We start from the raw sequence: 16,796 nt of genomic DNA, 5'->3' as shown, positions 1-16,796 counted from the left end.
GTGCAAATAGCTTTCCCATAGTGAATCTGTTGAATTGAAAATATTGCAGCCAATGTTATCTGAGACCAGCTAAACTCCCACAAATTAGGTATGAAAAAGTAGCAGTAATATTTTCATAGTCATAACCAGAAATTCTGGTACAAAGCTGCTGGCATGCAAAAGTTTTGAAACAGAGCAAAGATGAATATAAACAACAAAACTGGTATTAGTACTTTCCTTTAGATTGTTCTGCCGTCCTCTCTCACCTTGTAAACCACCTTCATGAGACCTTATCCCTTCTGTTTTTGCAGCAGTGAACCTGATAGGAAAACAGAATGAAAATTAATTTAATGTAAATGGGTAATTGTGTCCCACCTTGATTCCTCCGCTGTTCTCAGCTCTGTGCTGAGCTCTGAGCCTTCCAGGAGTGCAGTGAACAGTGTGACTCACAGCTGGCACGTGTTTGTTCTCTCATCCCTCCTCGGGGGAAATTGCTTTCAGTCGAGTGATTTGTTAGGAATTCTTTCTAAATATGTGCACATAGGATGTTAATATTTGCTAGAAAAAGGCCAGGCCAAGCCAATTCCTCCTGGAATGGAGGAAAATGGAGTTTGTGGGGATTATTTTGTCTCGCGAGTTAAAACCGTAGCAGTTAGGCAGAGCAAAATTGTTACCCTCACATGAGATATGGTGTTGCTGACCACAGCTGGTGTGATCCCTTAAGGAGGCTGTTAGGGGGCTCTGTGTCATTGAACGTGGAGATGAGGACTAAGAGACTGAGCTGTGCCATCAGAGAGAGGAGAATATAAGATAACTTCAAATGAAAATATTTGGTTCTTACTCAGCTTGAGCAGAGGAGCTTCGATGTGCCTGGGCTAGGAGATAAATGCCACCATGGAGTCCAGATCCAGATAATTATGTTCTCAGAACCGTTTCCGTCTCATCCAACACACAAAGTAAAAAGGAGGACTTGTTCCTCCTGAAACACAATGTCTTGAGAGTGTTCCAGGGTAACGAACATGTCGTATCTATTGCCCTGTGCAGATTTTTTGTGTGTTCCCACATGTAGAGCTTTGTCCCCAACAGCTGTTGGCATCTGTCTTCCCTTCACTGCTGTCTTGTGGGACTCCTGGTTGTGCTCCATGCATCATATCTCTGCCTCACTGATTCTGCACTGATCCAGAGGCACAGCCTCCCTGGGAAGAGTGTTTCTTGTCCTCACCTTGCTTTCTAGAGAGGAAAGAAATAAGGGAAAACACAAGATATGATGATGAGCATTTCACTGTTCTGTGCCTCAGCATCCCTAGCAGTAAAAATACATAAAAATATCTCCTCCATTTAACTTTGGGGTTCAATTTGTGACTGTTCATAAGGGCAGAAGCTGCTACAGAAATGCATTTTTTTGAATGTACATTTCTGTAGTATCTTTAAGAATTATCACAGTTTGAGCTGAGTTTTTCTATACATCTGAGGGTTTTTTTGCACCTCATTCCTGTGGCAATTAGTTTTCCCCACCAACAAAACATTTACAGGCACTTTAAGCACTGTTTCCTTACACCAGTGTTTTAAGGGTAGAAATTGAGGGAATTGTTTTTGGCAAAATAAATATTTTGATCTGTTACAAGAATCATGTGTTAAGTTATTGAAACGTTCGTATGTAGTAGAGGTTTTTAGGAATTGTGTGTGGCCATTGGGGTGGCAATTTTTGCTGGCTTCTGTATAACCTTATCCAGAATTGACTCTCAGCAGTAAAAGTTCTTCTCCAGGAAGCTTGTACCTGGACAGTGCATCCTTCTGCCGTGGGACAAATCAGTAAATTCAGCAAGTCTGAGTGGAAAATAAAATCAAAATGAAGGTGATCTCTTCCTTATGTAGCCCTTTTGCCTTCCCTCACCCACCATCTGCTCGCTGCTGTTGTGCTGAGCATCCACCTGGCTCTTCGTACTGTTCTCCCCCTGGTCCAGAGCATTGCTCTCGGTTCCCAGGAGGGCTCTAAGCTCTGAAGCTCTGCTTGAAACTGCTGTGCTGGGTGAGTTGTTTGTGTCATTGCTAAAACAAAGCCTCTGGTGCCTCCTTGTTGGGGAATTCAAGGCCACAGGGAGCTCTTTGGAAGGGATGAACAGCATGAAAGATTGGCACTTTCACGTGCTGGTTTCTGTGAAACACTGGACACCCAACTTCAAAGTGTTCTTGATTTCTGTGGGCTTTGCCGTAGAACAGGCTCTGTTCCCATCAAATAGCAAGTGGACAAGTCATGGCTATATGCAGGATTCTGGATGAGGCTGTTTTTTGTAAGGCTGAGTCGTTTCAAGGCAGAGGGGGAAAGTGCTACTCCCTTTCCTTTGCTCTGTGGCTTTCATGCACCCACATGTACACTATTCTCTAAACACTTTACCAGCAATTGGAAATAGATTAGAGGGGAAATTAAAACCATCAGCTTACCCTGAAATACCCTGTGAATATGATACTTTTAAAGTAAAAGCTTTTATACATGTAACGAACAATAATCTGCCTTTCTTCGGGCTATTGACTTTCCTATAAAGAACAATGCAGAGCAGTGTCCTTCCTTCAGAAATCTCAGAGGCTGTTAAACACCACCTCCTGGGAGGACCTTGTTCTCATCTAGGCATGATGGTTTTCTGACTAATTTAAATTTATCCTTATTCAACTTCATTGCTGTAAGGGCTGCTATTCAAAATAGAGCTTTACAATAGGTGAAAGCCTCTAAATGCTGAATTGGAAAGAGGCAGATTTATGCCAGACTTTTTAAGTGACTTTTTTAAAGGTCCACTTTAAAAATTAACATGAATTAGTTTCAAGATTATATTTCTATATGAGGTGCCTTTTAGGCAAGGAATTTCTTTTCTGCTTATCCTGTTTCCCTTCATTCTGTATGTACCTGTGCAAACATCCTTTGGAATTCAGTGTGGCTGGATAACATGCAGTCATTAACTTTGCTTTCAGGTTTGTGAATATCTTCAGTGCTGAGGTCATGGTACCCTCTCTGTAAGGGATCTAAAAGTAATTTTTGGCTGTTTAATGTGATTTGCTGTCTTCTTTTCAATATTTTTGTAAAGGATGGTTTTGCAATTTTCTGATATATTTCCTTATAGAGACCTTTCCTTTGTTTAGTCCCCTGTGAAGTTTGTGATTTGCTGTGTTAGAAAACATAACATTTTGCAGCAAGGCTGCTTTGGTTTGATTCTAAACATTTCTCTGCCTCTATTGACACTGAATTCAATAAAAAGTCTCAGGCTGTTAGGAGAAGAGAGGTTATTTTCCTTGCACATTAGTGGTGGCAGTCAGTGAATCCTGGGTCCCCTGTGAACCTCCCTTGAGCCTGGGGCACGGTGGCTTTCCCAGCCCTGTTGGTCTCCTTAGAGTTTGCTGCCACTTTTCAGTTGTTGCTCAGTTTGCCTCATGGGTGACATCATATCCAGCTGCTGGTGAGCTGAATGTGAAGTCAAGGGAAAAGAATACAACTTGACTCAGTTGTATGATCTGGTTAAACTCTCCCCAGATAGCAAAGCTCTTACTTTCCTCACTGGAAAAAGAGAGGAGGATGGAAGACAGAAGAAGCAGTGAGAGCTGCAAGGTTGAGTGGTTTTCCAAAGGATTCTGTGAGAGATCAACTGCTTTGAGTCAAGAAAGCAGGAACTGAGAGCAATTTTGCTCTAAAACCAGCTGAATTCTAAGCACTACAATGAAAAGTTATGACGTGCTGTGATAAAAATTGTCACGTTTATTTCTTGGCATGCTTGGGTAGTAGTGCAGTGTCCAGTCAGTCTCTGTTGGCTTTGGGATTTTTGCGTCATCCTTCCCTTGCTAGTAAATAAACTACAACATCCATAAAACTTTTCTGAAACAAATCTGGGATTAGCCTAGTTCAGGGAGCATCTGGATCACTAGTGCTGTGCACTGTGCAGTGTGAAGATGTCAGGAGCTGCCTTTCTGATGCAATGGCTACCCAGGGAAGTGGTGGAGTCACCATCCTTGGAAGGATTAAAACACATGTAGATGTGGCACTTAGGACATGGTTTAGTGGTGTACCTGGTGGTGTTGGGTTAACAGTTGGACTTCATGATATTAAGGGTGTTTTCCAACCTGAACAATTCTATGAGTGGTGTCCTGGGCTTAGTTTAAAACTCTGATATATGTGTCCAGTTCCCATCTGCTTTGTTGTTATTTAAATGAAAAATGCCCTCCTCTTGCTTTCTAGGCCCTCCACCCTTCTTCTTCCACTGATGCTGTTGACCTGGGTTCCTTGGGTGCTCTGCAATCTACCAAGTCACAAAACCTGCAAAATTATCTACTGCTTCTCATCACAGCGTCTCCCATCCATGGGATGGTCCTTCCAGTCCTGTCTGGTAAGTCCTTCCTTTCAGATTCAAGTAAGTCATGATACCTGTGAAATTAGATAGGTAGATCTCAGGGAAATCTACTTTGGGAATGGTAAAACAAAATGTGTTTTCTCATTCAATATTTTCTTCATCGAATTGAAGGGAAAAAACAATGAGTAAGATATTTTTTACCTTCTTCTGTGTAAAGCTTGAAACAAGCTGAGATGCCAAAATCAGGCATTTAAAATTCTAAAGAACTTGCTTAAAATCCTGTGACATTACTCAGTTTGTGTGAAAGACCAAAGATACCATGCCATTTGCTTGCAAATCACCTTGTTCCTCTGATATCCGTGCAAAGCTGCAGTGGGCACTGCCCTGACCTGGCACCTGGAGGAGTCCCGGGGAATCAGGGCAGACTGAAATGATGATTCCCTCCCTCCCTTATGTTTTTCATATGTGCCACCTCAGACAGTCTCCCAGCAAAGAGAACACAGGTTTTTGAGTGGAGACAATTTCCTCCTTGTGTTGGATGTGCAAATACTGAGTTGCTACTTAAGGAGAGTGTTATGTGCTTGTTGTCTGAGGTCTGTTTGCTTTCAGCACGTTCCCTGTGTGTGTGACACTGGAAGCTAAAGAAAGCTGCTAATGTGAATTGCCTGGGCAGCTGCTATTGAGTTCATATGGCTGTCATAACTTCATATAAACTTCTATCAGATGTGCCAAACTGTCAGCACTATGGAACACTGGGCCAGCTCTCAGAGGGTCCAGCAATTTCTTGTGGCTTAGGCAGTATGTGAGGAGCTGCTGTTTTTACCCTGCTGATTTCTAAAGATGAGAGTTTTATTTAAAAATTCTCAGCAACATCTGGAACTCTCTTACATCCAGCTGATGGGGGAAAGTTATTAACCTTGGGTGAGCAGAGTTTGCTTTTTAAAAAATGAATCAAAAGAACATGTTTTGATACATTAAAAAATGCATGTCATAAAACTGCTGTTTCTGTGCCTGCCGAAGCCAAGAACTGTTCAGGCGTGTGAAAGAGCAAAGAGAAAAATGCCAATAAAAACTATCCAAGCCTAACAGAAATATTAGGAAAGGAGATGAAAGACAACCACCTGGGATGCTCATGAAACAACTGATTTTAATCCCCTGCTGGTGCTACATGTTTCCTTAGAAAGGGAATTTATAGATAAAGGAAAGATTGCATGGATAATGTGCTTGGTCAGTGTTTGCAACCCTCAGCCTGGGGCCAAAAACTCCTTGAAGGCAAGGAATGGTGCTTTCTTGTAGATGGCAGGAATTCCCCTATTTTCTCACATCTCCTCTGCAGATCTGCAAGTGCTTTAGGGAAGGTGTATTGGCCTCCAATCATACAGAAAGGAGGCAGCAATGATCACAGACAAACATGCACAAGGAAGTAGTGCAATAGACTTGGGAGCTGTTCAGTCTTTGGAAAAATGTACCTGAGAGAAATTGGTAATGGATCAGAAAGACTAGGAAGAGTTTGGAAATGGCAGCACCAGCTTTGAGAGATAAAGTTTGTAATACAGTGGGCTTATGAAAACCTTCAGGATTTATCCTTATGCAGCAGTATGAGTTTGGACAGTGGCCAGGATACCATCTGCAAGTGCCCAACAAAAATTCAAAACGCTTTATAGACTGGATATTGCTCTCCCTCCACTCCCCAACAGCAGTTCCAGCCAACTGGGAACGGAGGAATTTTATAAGATTAGCAGGCTGCAGGCTACAAGCAGAGAGCTAACCTTGTCTGCCTTCAAAGCCAGGGGTATAATCTCTAAATTAAATTTACATGATTTATCACATCTAGGAAGATTGGTGAAACAACCAGAAAAACTAGAGGAGTGGGGAGGAGATGACAGCCATTGGACTGGAGGGACTTTCTTTCATCAGTGGTAAAAGGCACAACTCAAAACACCAAAATGGGATTAGTAGTGGGTCCCCAAACCAAATTGTTCTAAAACACTGAGGTGCTTAATATGTTATTTTCAAAATGCAATATCTTAGGACAGCGACCCATCTGTTGTCGGGGAGGAGTCAGATGGAAAGTGCATTAAAAGTTGGAATTAGTCCCCACTGGGAAAACTGCACTGAGTCATGGTGATATATGGGATCTGAACAAAGGGAAGAGAGACAATATTTTCCCTATGATTTATGCATTGCATAGTCACTGCCACTTTCTACAGCATTTCTATTCTCTTAGCTGCAGACAACAGCAAAGAGAGGTTCCCTCTGGCTCCTTTGCAGTCTCATTACACTGGGGGTTTAGTGATGGAGAAGCTCTGCTAGGTTGGTGGAAATATGTTTGAAAGGCAGGGAGAAACCCATACAAAATGCAAAGGCCAACAAACACTGATCTAGGGGAAGAAATAGCAGACCTGATGCATTTTATTTGCTTGATGCCTTAATGTAGAGTCAATACACAGAAGGATGGTTTGGTTGAGCATCACAAGAATGTTGCTTCTTCACAGCCAGCTTTCATGACATCCCATAAAAGGCCTTGTACAACTGTAAATCCATGGAGAACAGGGAATTTAAACTGTGCAAGATCAGGCTGCTTTTGGAACAGTGTGGGTTTACAACCAGGCTCAGTCCATGGGTCAGAGAGAGCTAAAACCATGCTTATGTCTGTGTAGATTAAATTAGAACTGGACCCAGGATAACTGCAGCTGCTGAGCCTTTGGTGCTCAGAATAAAAGTCACCCTGTCTTCCCCTCTCCATCACTTCCCACTGCTGCTCAGCTCTAGAGGCAGCTTGCCTTCATTCAACTATAGGCTCTGATTTTACTTTGCTGGTTCTTAAATAATAGCTACAGCTAAGAGAGATATAAAACCACATCCTGAAAACTTACCCCACACAACTCACAGAGGGACTGATTAAAGCTTTCTTGTTATCCCTGGGAAATCTGGCTACCTCCTGAGGAAGAGCTATGAAATTGTTTCCCTTGTTAACTCCTGGGATCTTCTTAGGAATCCTATCATATTTCATTTTTATTACCTGTTACTAGAACTACCCAGGTGGCATATTGAAGAACACTTGTCAAAAAAGTGTAGCATTGTTTTTTTATTAGGAATAAAATGAAATTTATCTCATAACCTAATCTCCTTCTGAAATTACTATAGATCCAGGCAAAGAGGAATCGAAGATAATATATTTTCTTCATTTATTGCATTAGCATTCATCATCTTTCCTTGTATTTTTCCATCTGTTTTTCAATAAAACCCCAGGTATTTAAAGGCTAGTAAAGACCATTTTGTTTTGTTTTTTGCTGAGTTTTGCCTAGTTAGCTGAACCTGGCATGTGGCCAGCCTCACATCCACACAGTCTCTGTTAAAGCTTGGTGGGGTGCCACTCCAAGGAGACACATCATTAAATTCATGTTGGCAAATGTTTGTCACCTTCTCAGGAGCTCTGCAGTGATTAAGGTTGGGATTTTCCTCACCTCATCTCTGAACCAGTTCCTGGATCCATGCTAACAGGCACTTTCACAGGTAGCCAGGATTGCTTGCCCTCTAAAGTGTCTTTCTCTCTCTCTACTGTTGAGAGAGGCTGGATGACAAGCCTAGGTACATACTTCATTTTTTTGATGCTTAAAATGAGATGAATTCTATCTTCCAATTCCTTCAAAACTGTTTACTTGATTTTCCTTCCCTGCTGCCTCTGGCAAGAGTCTGTTTCAGATCAGTTCTTCCCTACGTGAAGAGATTCTCGTGCAATTCCTCCCAGGCTTGACCTTTCCTGAGCTTTTTCACTTATGCCACCCGCTTCCCACATTTGACATAGCCCTAAATAGTTTTGTATCACCTCACGAATTCTCTTTAGATTTGTTTTACCTCATTCACCTCCGAGTCTCCTCTCTCCCAACAAATACAGGTCATGTTTGCCCAGCACTTCTGTGTGAGGTGCCAAGCTGCTGAATCAGTCTTGTATTGCCTAAACTCCTTCCTCACAGCAACATCTTCTGGGCCAAGCTTTTGCTTGCTTGGAGTGTGACAGTGAGGGATAGGAAGGACACAAGGAAATTATTTTTCCTTGGCTGAGGCTCTTGTGCTGGAAGAGCCTTGGTGCAGCTGAATGTCTCCAGAGACAGGAGGAGGTTGCTGAAGGCAGTACAGTAGCTCCATGAAGAGGGTTTGTGCCAAATTTATATGTTGGGAATTTCTGGGGAAAATGGAATGGATTAGTTGCTCTCTGTTTTTTGTTTGTTTGTTTGTTTTCCTGAAATAAATATTTGGGAACCTCAGGCACACCAAAAAGAAGATTGAAGGGTTGGTGAGCAGCTTCTGGGACACATACATATACTTCCCTCTTCTTTATTTCTTTTGCTGTCCAGTTACCCTGAAATTCACTTTCCTATTGTCTGTGTTGTTTCTTTAGCTTGGACATCAGAATACTGTGGAGGGAAAGGCCATAAAAGCAGAGCATGGTTCAACATTACCCGAATGGCACTGTCATAATATGCACTATAGTGTGGGACTGGCTCTGTGTGATCACTTATACAGCAGTGTATATTGCATAAAGTGGAGCATCTTGGTCACAATCTCTGTTTACTGCTTGCTGAAATCTAATCCTGTGTCTTTATGTGCTCCCAGGGGATTTTAGCTTAGGTACACACTGAGCCTTGGGACAGCAGAGCAAGGAAGGCTGGTATGAAAGAGGTAGAGTTGATTTTTTTGAGGAAAAAGACTAATGAAGAAATGGATGAGAAGATAAGCTGATTAACATTCTGGGCTTGCTCAGATGCATAGAGGGAAATTAGTCTGTTGTATGAGGGATGGTGTGGACCCATCCTACCACACTCCAGCTTGTCCTTTCACTGTCTCAGCCTGTTCCTGAGACCCCCCAGGCTGAGGTTTGTAGTGCATCCACCTCCTTAGCTCTGTGTCTTCTACTGGAGTTGTCTGGCAGAGCTGGGTGATCTTGCACTGAGAGGGAAAAATATCCACTGTAAACCTCACTCAGAACATCACTGATCTGGAAGAACAACTTCCAGGAAGCAGGTGAATAAAGAATTTATCAAAGGTAGTTTTGACCCTTGGCAGGGTCATATTAAACACCTTCTTTCTTTCTGGCTGTATGTAGTCTTGAGAGACTGGTCACAAGGCACTGATACAGAGTTTTCCCATCTTACTCTCTATTACCTGAGCCACTGTGAGAGAGTTTCAGTCTTTGTGGGCCATTCACTTAAGAGCTGGACGCCATGATCCTTGTGGGTCCCTTCCAACTCAGAATATTCTGTGATTATGTAACTTTCCAGCCTTTTACTACTGAGAGGGAAGGGGATCCTTTTATTTTCCACCTCAAGAGGGAGGTGTCCCTTGTCCTGTGTTATCAGGGTGACAGTATCCTTTGTACCACGAGGGTTTTAAATTCATAGTGGGGAGGTAAGAAAACACTAGATTTTGTTTAAGAAAACCTTTGAATCTGTGAAATACTTGTAAGGCAATAAAACTTGCAAAAGGTCTGGAATGTGGCTGATTTATGATTGCTCTGTGGGCGTAATTTTCTCTGCTTACTGGTCCTATGCTTTATTTGCTTTGGGAGAATACCACTGTGAGTGTTTCTGTGTGACATTTACAGTTTGCCTCATGCAAATTGGCCCAGCAGCAGCCCAGGGACAGTAGACCATGAACTTATAAGGGCTGGCAGGGAGAGTGTACAGTGAGGTCAATATGGGGGTGTGATTTCTCCTCCCTGCAAGAAGGAAGCTGGATCAGTTGCTGTGGAAGGATGCTCTGGAGACCTGATGCAGAATTATTTTCTCTGTGTTTCAGCTGCTCTTTTTTTTTCCAGCCAAATCAAACTGGTATTTTGTGACCATACTGCTTAGTTTCAAGCCTCAAGGCATTTTTCTCACTGCATGATGTTATTTAGTTTATTAATTTTTTGTCTGTTTTGCTATTTTAAGAAAAGTTGTGAGAATACATATTGTTCCTCTTTCCTTCTTTCCCAGACTCTTACATAGATTTGTAAATCATCTGATACAATTTTGTTTGGAAGAAGAAAGGAAGAGAAAAAAGGCTTTGGAGCAGAATTTGAATGTCTATCTGGAAACAAAATATTTTGGGTGGAGGGAGAATGAAGTTCTATAACTGGAATTGATTTTGAAGGTTTACCATGGAGTTTGCACTGCAGTGAGGGCTTGAGAGGAGCAGGGAAAAAAGATGCAAAATAGGAATGATGATACAGTGATATCAGGCACTTTGGAATATGGTGGGTGGCTGTGGTTGTGTTGCAAGCAACAAACCCACTGTGTGTCTGCATGGTGCAGTGTAAGGTGAGATACTGCAATTCTCTGAAGAGATGGAGGTACTGGTTCTAATATCTTGGAGTAAGGTACACTCTGCAGCAAGAGCTGGCACAGCTTTTGTATTTGCCTAGATATGGCACTGATTTATCTCAGGAAGGAGTTTCATGCAGTGGGGCACTGTGGGAAGACAGTTGCTTGTGATTTACTCGTTGTGCCAAACTTGCTCTGAGTTTTATTTTTAAAAATCCTGTGTAGTCTCTTTTTCCTGCCTCCCTCTCCTTCCACTGAGCAGCACTAAACGCTGTTTGCCGCTGAGGACATTTTAAACTAATTTTTCAAAAGTGCTGATGAGGCAGGACACACTTTTATTGCTGCCATAATACCTCTCGAGCTCGCTGCCTTGATTGCGTTTGTAAAACATCGACCTTAATAAGTTCAAACCCCAAGGAACGGATGGTGCAGACGGCAGCCCCTGAATGACAGCCCATCTGCTGCGTGTCTTGCAGGCCAAAATGACTTCATTACAAGGCAGCAGCGAGCGGAGCACAGGGGCTGGCAGGAGAGCTCAGCTTCGCTGTACCTACCGCTATGCTCCTGCCCCGTTTGATCCCATGGTGCGTGCCAAGGTAATTGGCAAGTTCTGTTCCTCCTGCTGGGAGACTCTTTCATTACACAGCATGTTTCCTGCGAGCGGGGGAATGTGCACTTCGCATGTCAGCGCATTTACACACTGGTGGAGGGCCGAGCTGGATGGCTGCCTCCAACGGAGGTGCACGGAGTTAGACGGCAAGGGAAGAAGAGGGGCAGGGCAGGGCATGGTGAACAGGCAACTGCTGTTCCTGAAGCTCATCTTTACCTGCCTAGGAAGCATTAAAAAAAACCCAAACAACTTTTCAACTAGATGCCCTCAGTAACACAACAGGAAAAAAACGGAAATTTGGGTTGGACTTGATCTCAGAGGTTCCTTCCAACCCGGCTGATTCTATGATTCTATGGGCCCAATAGTAATGTACTGTGAGTCTGGAAGACTCCTGATGCGTGTCAAGATGTCCAAGGGAAGTTCAGCTTGAACATCAGAAAGAATTTCTTCACTGAGAGGGTGGTTAAGCATTGGAACGGGCTTCCAAGGGAGGTGGTAGAGTCATCGTCCCTGGAAGTGTTCAAGAAATGACTGGATGTGGCACTCAGTGCTGTGGTTTAGTGGCATGGTGGTGTTTGGTCAAAGATTGGACATGATGATCTTGGAGGTAATTCCATGTAGAGCAACATTCACGTTACCCAACAGTGAATGGACACACATCCTGGTACGGTGCAGTCCAGGCTGCCAGTGGCTGGGAACAGCCAGGTGATCCCCATCCAGTGCAGTCCAAATCAAAAGGACTGTCAGTCTCTCTCTTCTAAAGAGGAGGCATTTCTGTAGTCAGGCTCAAAACTATAGCATGTAGTGTACTGTCATAGGCAAGAGAGATTTATCTTCCCTTAGCTGACAAGGGCTTGAGCCAAGTTCTCAGTGTGCTCTGACCTCATGATCAAGTCTGCAAATATGTCTCAGCTCCAGCCTGGGGCATCTGCAAGTCAAGGCCAGCCTGCAGCTCAGTTACTGTCCTCTGGGTTTGACCTGCATGTATGGCTCTTCTGACTTTGGCTCTCCTGAAAATATACTCTGTTCAACCTGAAACTCATCTCCTTCTCACTATTCCACACTGGATACCTCTTGCCCTCACAGTCCTTCCATTGCACCTACCCCAGTCAAAAACCTTCTCTGGAAGCAGTGATCCCTCTGACCAGGCTGTGGAGTTTCCTCTTGGCTGTCTCAGCCTCCCTGTGCACATTCACAGTGGCAGCTCAGTTGCCACAGCCAGAGGCCCTACTATTTCAGTCCTGGCTTTGGTCTGGGAAGACTATGGTGGCAGATTATGCTGTGATTCAGTAATAATGATAGAAGGTTGGATGTGTATGGGGTCATGTGTGCTTATAGCTGACTTAACAGTAGCAAATTAATTTTTCCCAGTGCTGGGATTTGCTGGGGCAGCATTTTCTCCAGCTGTGGCTAAAACTCTCTCCAAAGTTTTGTCCTGTCAAAGACACTGACATGGGATGATAGCAGACACACATGTTCTCACCCCCTACATACACCCTGTGTTTGCTGCTTCCCATCTACTTTTTGGGTCCAAATGAATATGGAAGTTGCCTCTGAATGAAAAGAATTTACGCTACTAAGTCAGGGTTTTTTTCTGAACTGTCTGCTGGATTATGAACTGCCTCTCCCTCTCACTGTTTCTTGGTTAGGATGTTGTGCCTACAAGTCATGTCTTGATGAGAATCAAACTGGGCACTGAGTCCTATTGGGGAATCAGATGCTGGGGTTAGTTGAAGCTTTTTGGCAATTTGCTTTCAAATGTCTTGGCAACAGGAATAATTTAGAGCTAATGAAATAAATGAAGAGGAAAGAGGAGGTCATCTCTCAGGCTGGAAAAGGCAGCGTATGTCATTTACTCAACACTGGCTTAAGACAATATAGTTGTTCCAGGGAAGAAAATCTTGTGGATTTCTTCTCCTTCTTCTTTGTTTGGTGTAGGCACTCACTTTGGAAACATGGGCTGCTAAAGGTGTTGAGGGTGTGTCTGGACTGAGTGAGGCTCTGCTGGGGCTGAATAAGTGAGGAAAGAAAAAGAAGCCTGGTGGCACAGACCATCTTTCTTTGCCATTAAAAAGTCATCATGACAGTAAGAAACCTGAGTTGGTTTGCAGAGTCACTGCAGTATTTATATATGTGTGAACAATCCCTCGCCTTTGTCTGGAGGAGAGGGAGCAGTGGATGGCCTCTCTGAACTTTCTCCATCTCCCCAGATCCCATGGTGCCAACCTTATTGGCTAAGGAAGCAAAAAATCAATGTTTTTGACTTGTCAATATTCTTGTCCAGCTTTTTTATCCTTCTCTCTCTTATTGCTCTCTCCATTGCACTTGTTTTATTTTTGCTTCTCTTGATTTCCACCTCTGCTCCTTTGTGACATGACCTTTCCACATCTTTAAGTTCGTGGTCCTCATTCTGTGTGTTTGATACAGTTTTAAGTAGCTTTATAGTTTGTTTTCCTTCCTCAGTCCCTCCAGAATAGATATCACTCAGTCAGGTCATATTTTCTTTTCCTTCTATAGATTCCTGCTCCACTTCTCCACCCCACTGTTGTAACTAAGGTCTCTCAGTCCCTGACTAACTCACTGCATCCCTGTCACAGTCTCTGCATGCCTTTGTAGTGATCCTTTGTTAGGCTGCTGTCAGGAGCTAAATGCATTTTCAAATATTCTCCCTCTCTTTCTGCTGTTGCTGAAGCTTTGTTGGTGTATTCAACCTCATGCCCTGGGTCTCTGAGCAAGAATAGGGACTTTCTCATCCCTGTCTCTGAGCGCAGGGAAATGGCTTGGTGAGAAATGGAGATGTTGTCTCCAGTGCTAATGCCATGATCATGCTGCCACACGGGATGTTGCTTTGGGAGGAGGCCAAAGCCACAGCAGGTGCTCCTTTACAGCATTTAGATTTGTGTCCTTTGCCTCTTGTCCTGACTCTGGGCAGCACCAAGGAGAGTTTGGCCCTCTTGTCTTTATTACCTCAATCAGGTATCGATACACACTGATAAGGTCTCCCTGAGCGTTCTCTTCTCCAGGCTAAACAAATCCAGCTCCCTCAGCCTCTCCCTGTGCATCAGGTGCTCTGGTCCCTTTGCCTGGCACTTTGCTGGATACCATCCAATATGTCCCTCCTGGTTCTCTAGTTCTGGCGAGCCCAGCACTGACACAAGACTCCAGATGTGTCTCACCAGTGCTGACCAGAAGGGAGTGACCACATCTGCCTCGACCTGCTGGCAATCCCTGCCTGGCACAGCCCATGGTGCTGCTGACTGCCTTGCCATGGGGGCACGTTGCTGGCTCACATTCAACTTGTCCCCCAGGACAGTGATGAGCACTGCATGCTTCAGTGTATTTCCATTTAATTTGTGTCATTAGTGTTTCTTCTGGCTGCTGGAGCCATTTGTGTTTGCATTAGAGTATTCCAGTTTGTACTGAGTATTATCAGATAGCAATTTAATGTGAAATGGGCAAAAGCTGATTGAAGGGCCAAGGCAATTCTCTCCCTCATCATCTTCCAGAATAAGCACTGCTTCTGTAAGCTCCAAAAACACCTGTGAATGAAAGAATGTTCTTAAACTCTTGGATGACTGCCAGCATCTATCTGTGGGGAGGATAATCTTTCTGTGAAGAAAGGATGGAAGCCTGCGTATATACAAAGGTGACATTAAACTGAGCTACCCTTCCACTCACATTTGTTAATAATCCATTGCACAGGTTTTGAAGGCTTAAAGGCCCAGTGTGAATTTCTTCTTGGGAAAAGGAGCCTTGTACAAGATGATTTTCTAGGCCCCAGAGACGAGCAAATCTTCCTCAAATATTTTGAATCATTGATGGATATTTGCTCCAAGCTTCAATAATTTCTGTCACAGCAGCCTCATTTTTACCCAGGTGGCTGTTTCTGGTGGCCGGAGGGTGAGATAGTGGCACTTTCACATCAGAATGGAGGCATCTCAGCACAGGTAGGAATCCCCAGGGCTTGCTTGGGAGCAGTTCAGATGCTCTGTACAGTGATAGGATCATAGGAGAATGCTTCTGAAACAGCAAAAAGGGCTTCCCAAGGTCCTTCAGATACCTGTCTCTTGATTCAAACTTCCACGCTGAACCTGGCAAACATTTCCCTGAGCAAAATTTCAGAGAATTGCAGCCACTTCAACGATCCCTTCTCTATCCTGTTGTCTTTGATAACTGGCTGCGCAGCAGACATAGAAAAAACTGCCCAACCTTTTTCCTCTGCCTGAGGGAGTCCTCAGGTGCTCCCACATTCCCCTCTCCCAGCACCACCAGGAAAAGCCTGTTTTGTTCTCAAATGAAAAAAAAAATCCCACCCAGGAACAGAGAAGTTTCTTTGCTGTGGAGGGTCAGCAGTAGGTGGATTACACCCTGAAAATCCCCTGGCAGTTCTTGGAAAATAGGATTTAGATCTTTGTATGAAAGCAACTTTTATTAAGCAAACTGCTATCCAGTTGGCTCCCTGGAGTGCTCAGCTGCGTGAATTTAGGAAGCTTTTAGCCAGGAAATTGGAGGGACATGGTTATCTGTCACAGGCTTAAAAACCCTCCTAGTGCCCCTCTGGGATGATGCTTCTATACAGATGCAGGAAAAAAATCCATATGTAGTCAAAGTGGTGAGGAGAGGAGCAGTGGCTACCAGGTGATAGCATTTCCATTTAAAATAAAAAAGAAAGTCCCTAATTTATCATCAGGGTTTTTTTTTTGGTGGTCAACTATGAGAACCTGAGGACTGTAAACACTACATCTTTCTGTATTTACCTATGTGGTGGTTTTGTTTGAGGTGACTGCTTTCCAAAATGTTGACAATAACATACTACTGGTAGGTTTAAGAACAAATTGAACAATAGCTTCTTTTTGGAGGGCAGAAGTGAACAAGGTACATCCAATACTTGGAGAAAAACTACACATGTGCATGCATGTGTATTGAATATTTTAGAACAAATAAATGCCTTGTGGCTGACATGCACATCACTGCTCAGGAAAACCTCATGAGCACAACCTTTCAGCTTTGTCTGGACTGATCATGTTCCTCAGGGTAGTGGAAAAAGCCTGAAGGTTGTCATCCAGCTGCCAACAGCTTCAGTGGTCTAGATGGACACCTGGCAGCTCTGGGGTATGGCACACTTGACCCCTTTCATGGGATCATGTTTGCCTGTGCTGACATGACTATGGCACTAAGAGCTGCTGCACTGGCATAACTCTAATTAGAAATGCTCTTTCATGGTTGTGTTTCTCTAATGGATTTGGGAGCTGCTTGCATTGAGTAGTAGTTGATCTGGTCCTGGAAAGCTTATATGTTGTGGATAAGGTCAGCAGAGATTTGAGACTCCTCCAAAACTGGAGCCTGAGCCCAGACAAAGACAATCTGAGCTCGGGGAGATGAGTTCTAGTCTCAGGAATAAAATGGGCCCTTGTTTCTGACTAAACTTGATTTTTTTTCTTTTTTTCTTTTTTCTTTTTTTTTTTTTTCCTTCTTGTGGTATTTGGGCCTCTCTGTCCTTGTCCAGAGGGAAGGGTGCTATGGAGAGATGGGTGATGTGTCTGCTTCACTGCACAGCGTGTGGGGCTGGTG

The 16,796-nt window shown here is 43.6% G+C and overlaps 1 long non-coding RNA gene across 3 annotated transcripts in view; it reads left to right on the top strand.

Moving 5' to 3' along the window:
• LOC135422648 (uncharacterized) overlaps positions 1 to 16,796 on the top strand; it is a 168,132-nt gene that overhangs the window by 27,324 nt on the left and 124,012 nt on the right. For all 3 annotated transcript variants that reach the window (XR_010434538.1, XR_010434537.1, XR_010434536.1), the window contains exon 2: positions 4,199 to 4,346. This is a non-coding gene — a long non-coding RNA (uncharacterized LOC135422648). The remainder of the gene's footprint in view (positions 1 to 4,198; positions 4,347 to 16,796) is intronic.

This window comes from Pseudopipra pipra, chromosome 15 (genome assembly GCF_036250125.1).
Source record: "Pseudopipra pipra isolate bDixPip1 chromosome 15, bDixPip1.hap1, whole genome shotgun sequence".
In the NCBI taxonomy this organism is placed as follows: domain Eukaryota; kingdom Metazoa; phylum Chordata; class Aves; order Passeriformes; family Pipridae; genus Pseudopipra; species Pseudopipra pipra.
Note: the sequence above shows the minus strand (reverse complement) of the source record. Positions and strands in the feature narration are given on the sequence as shown.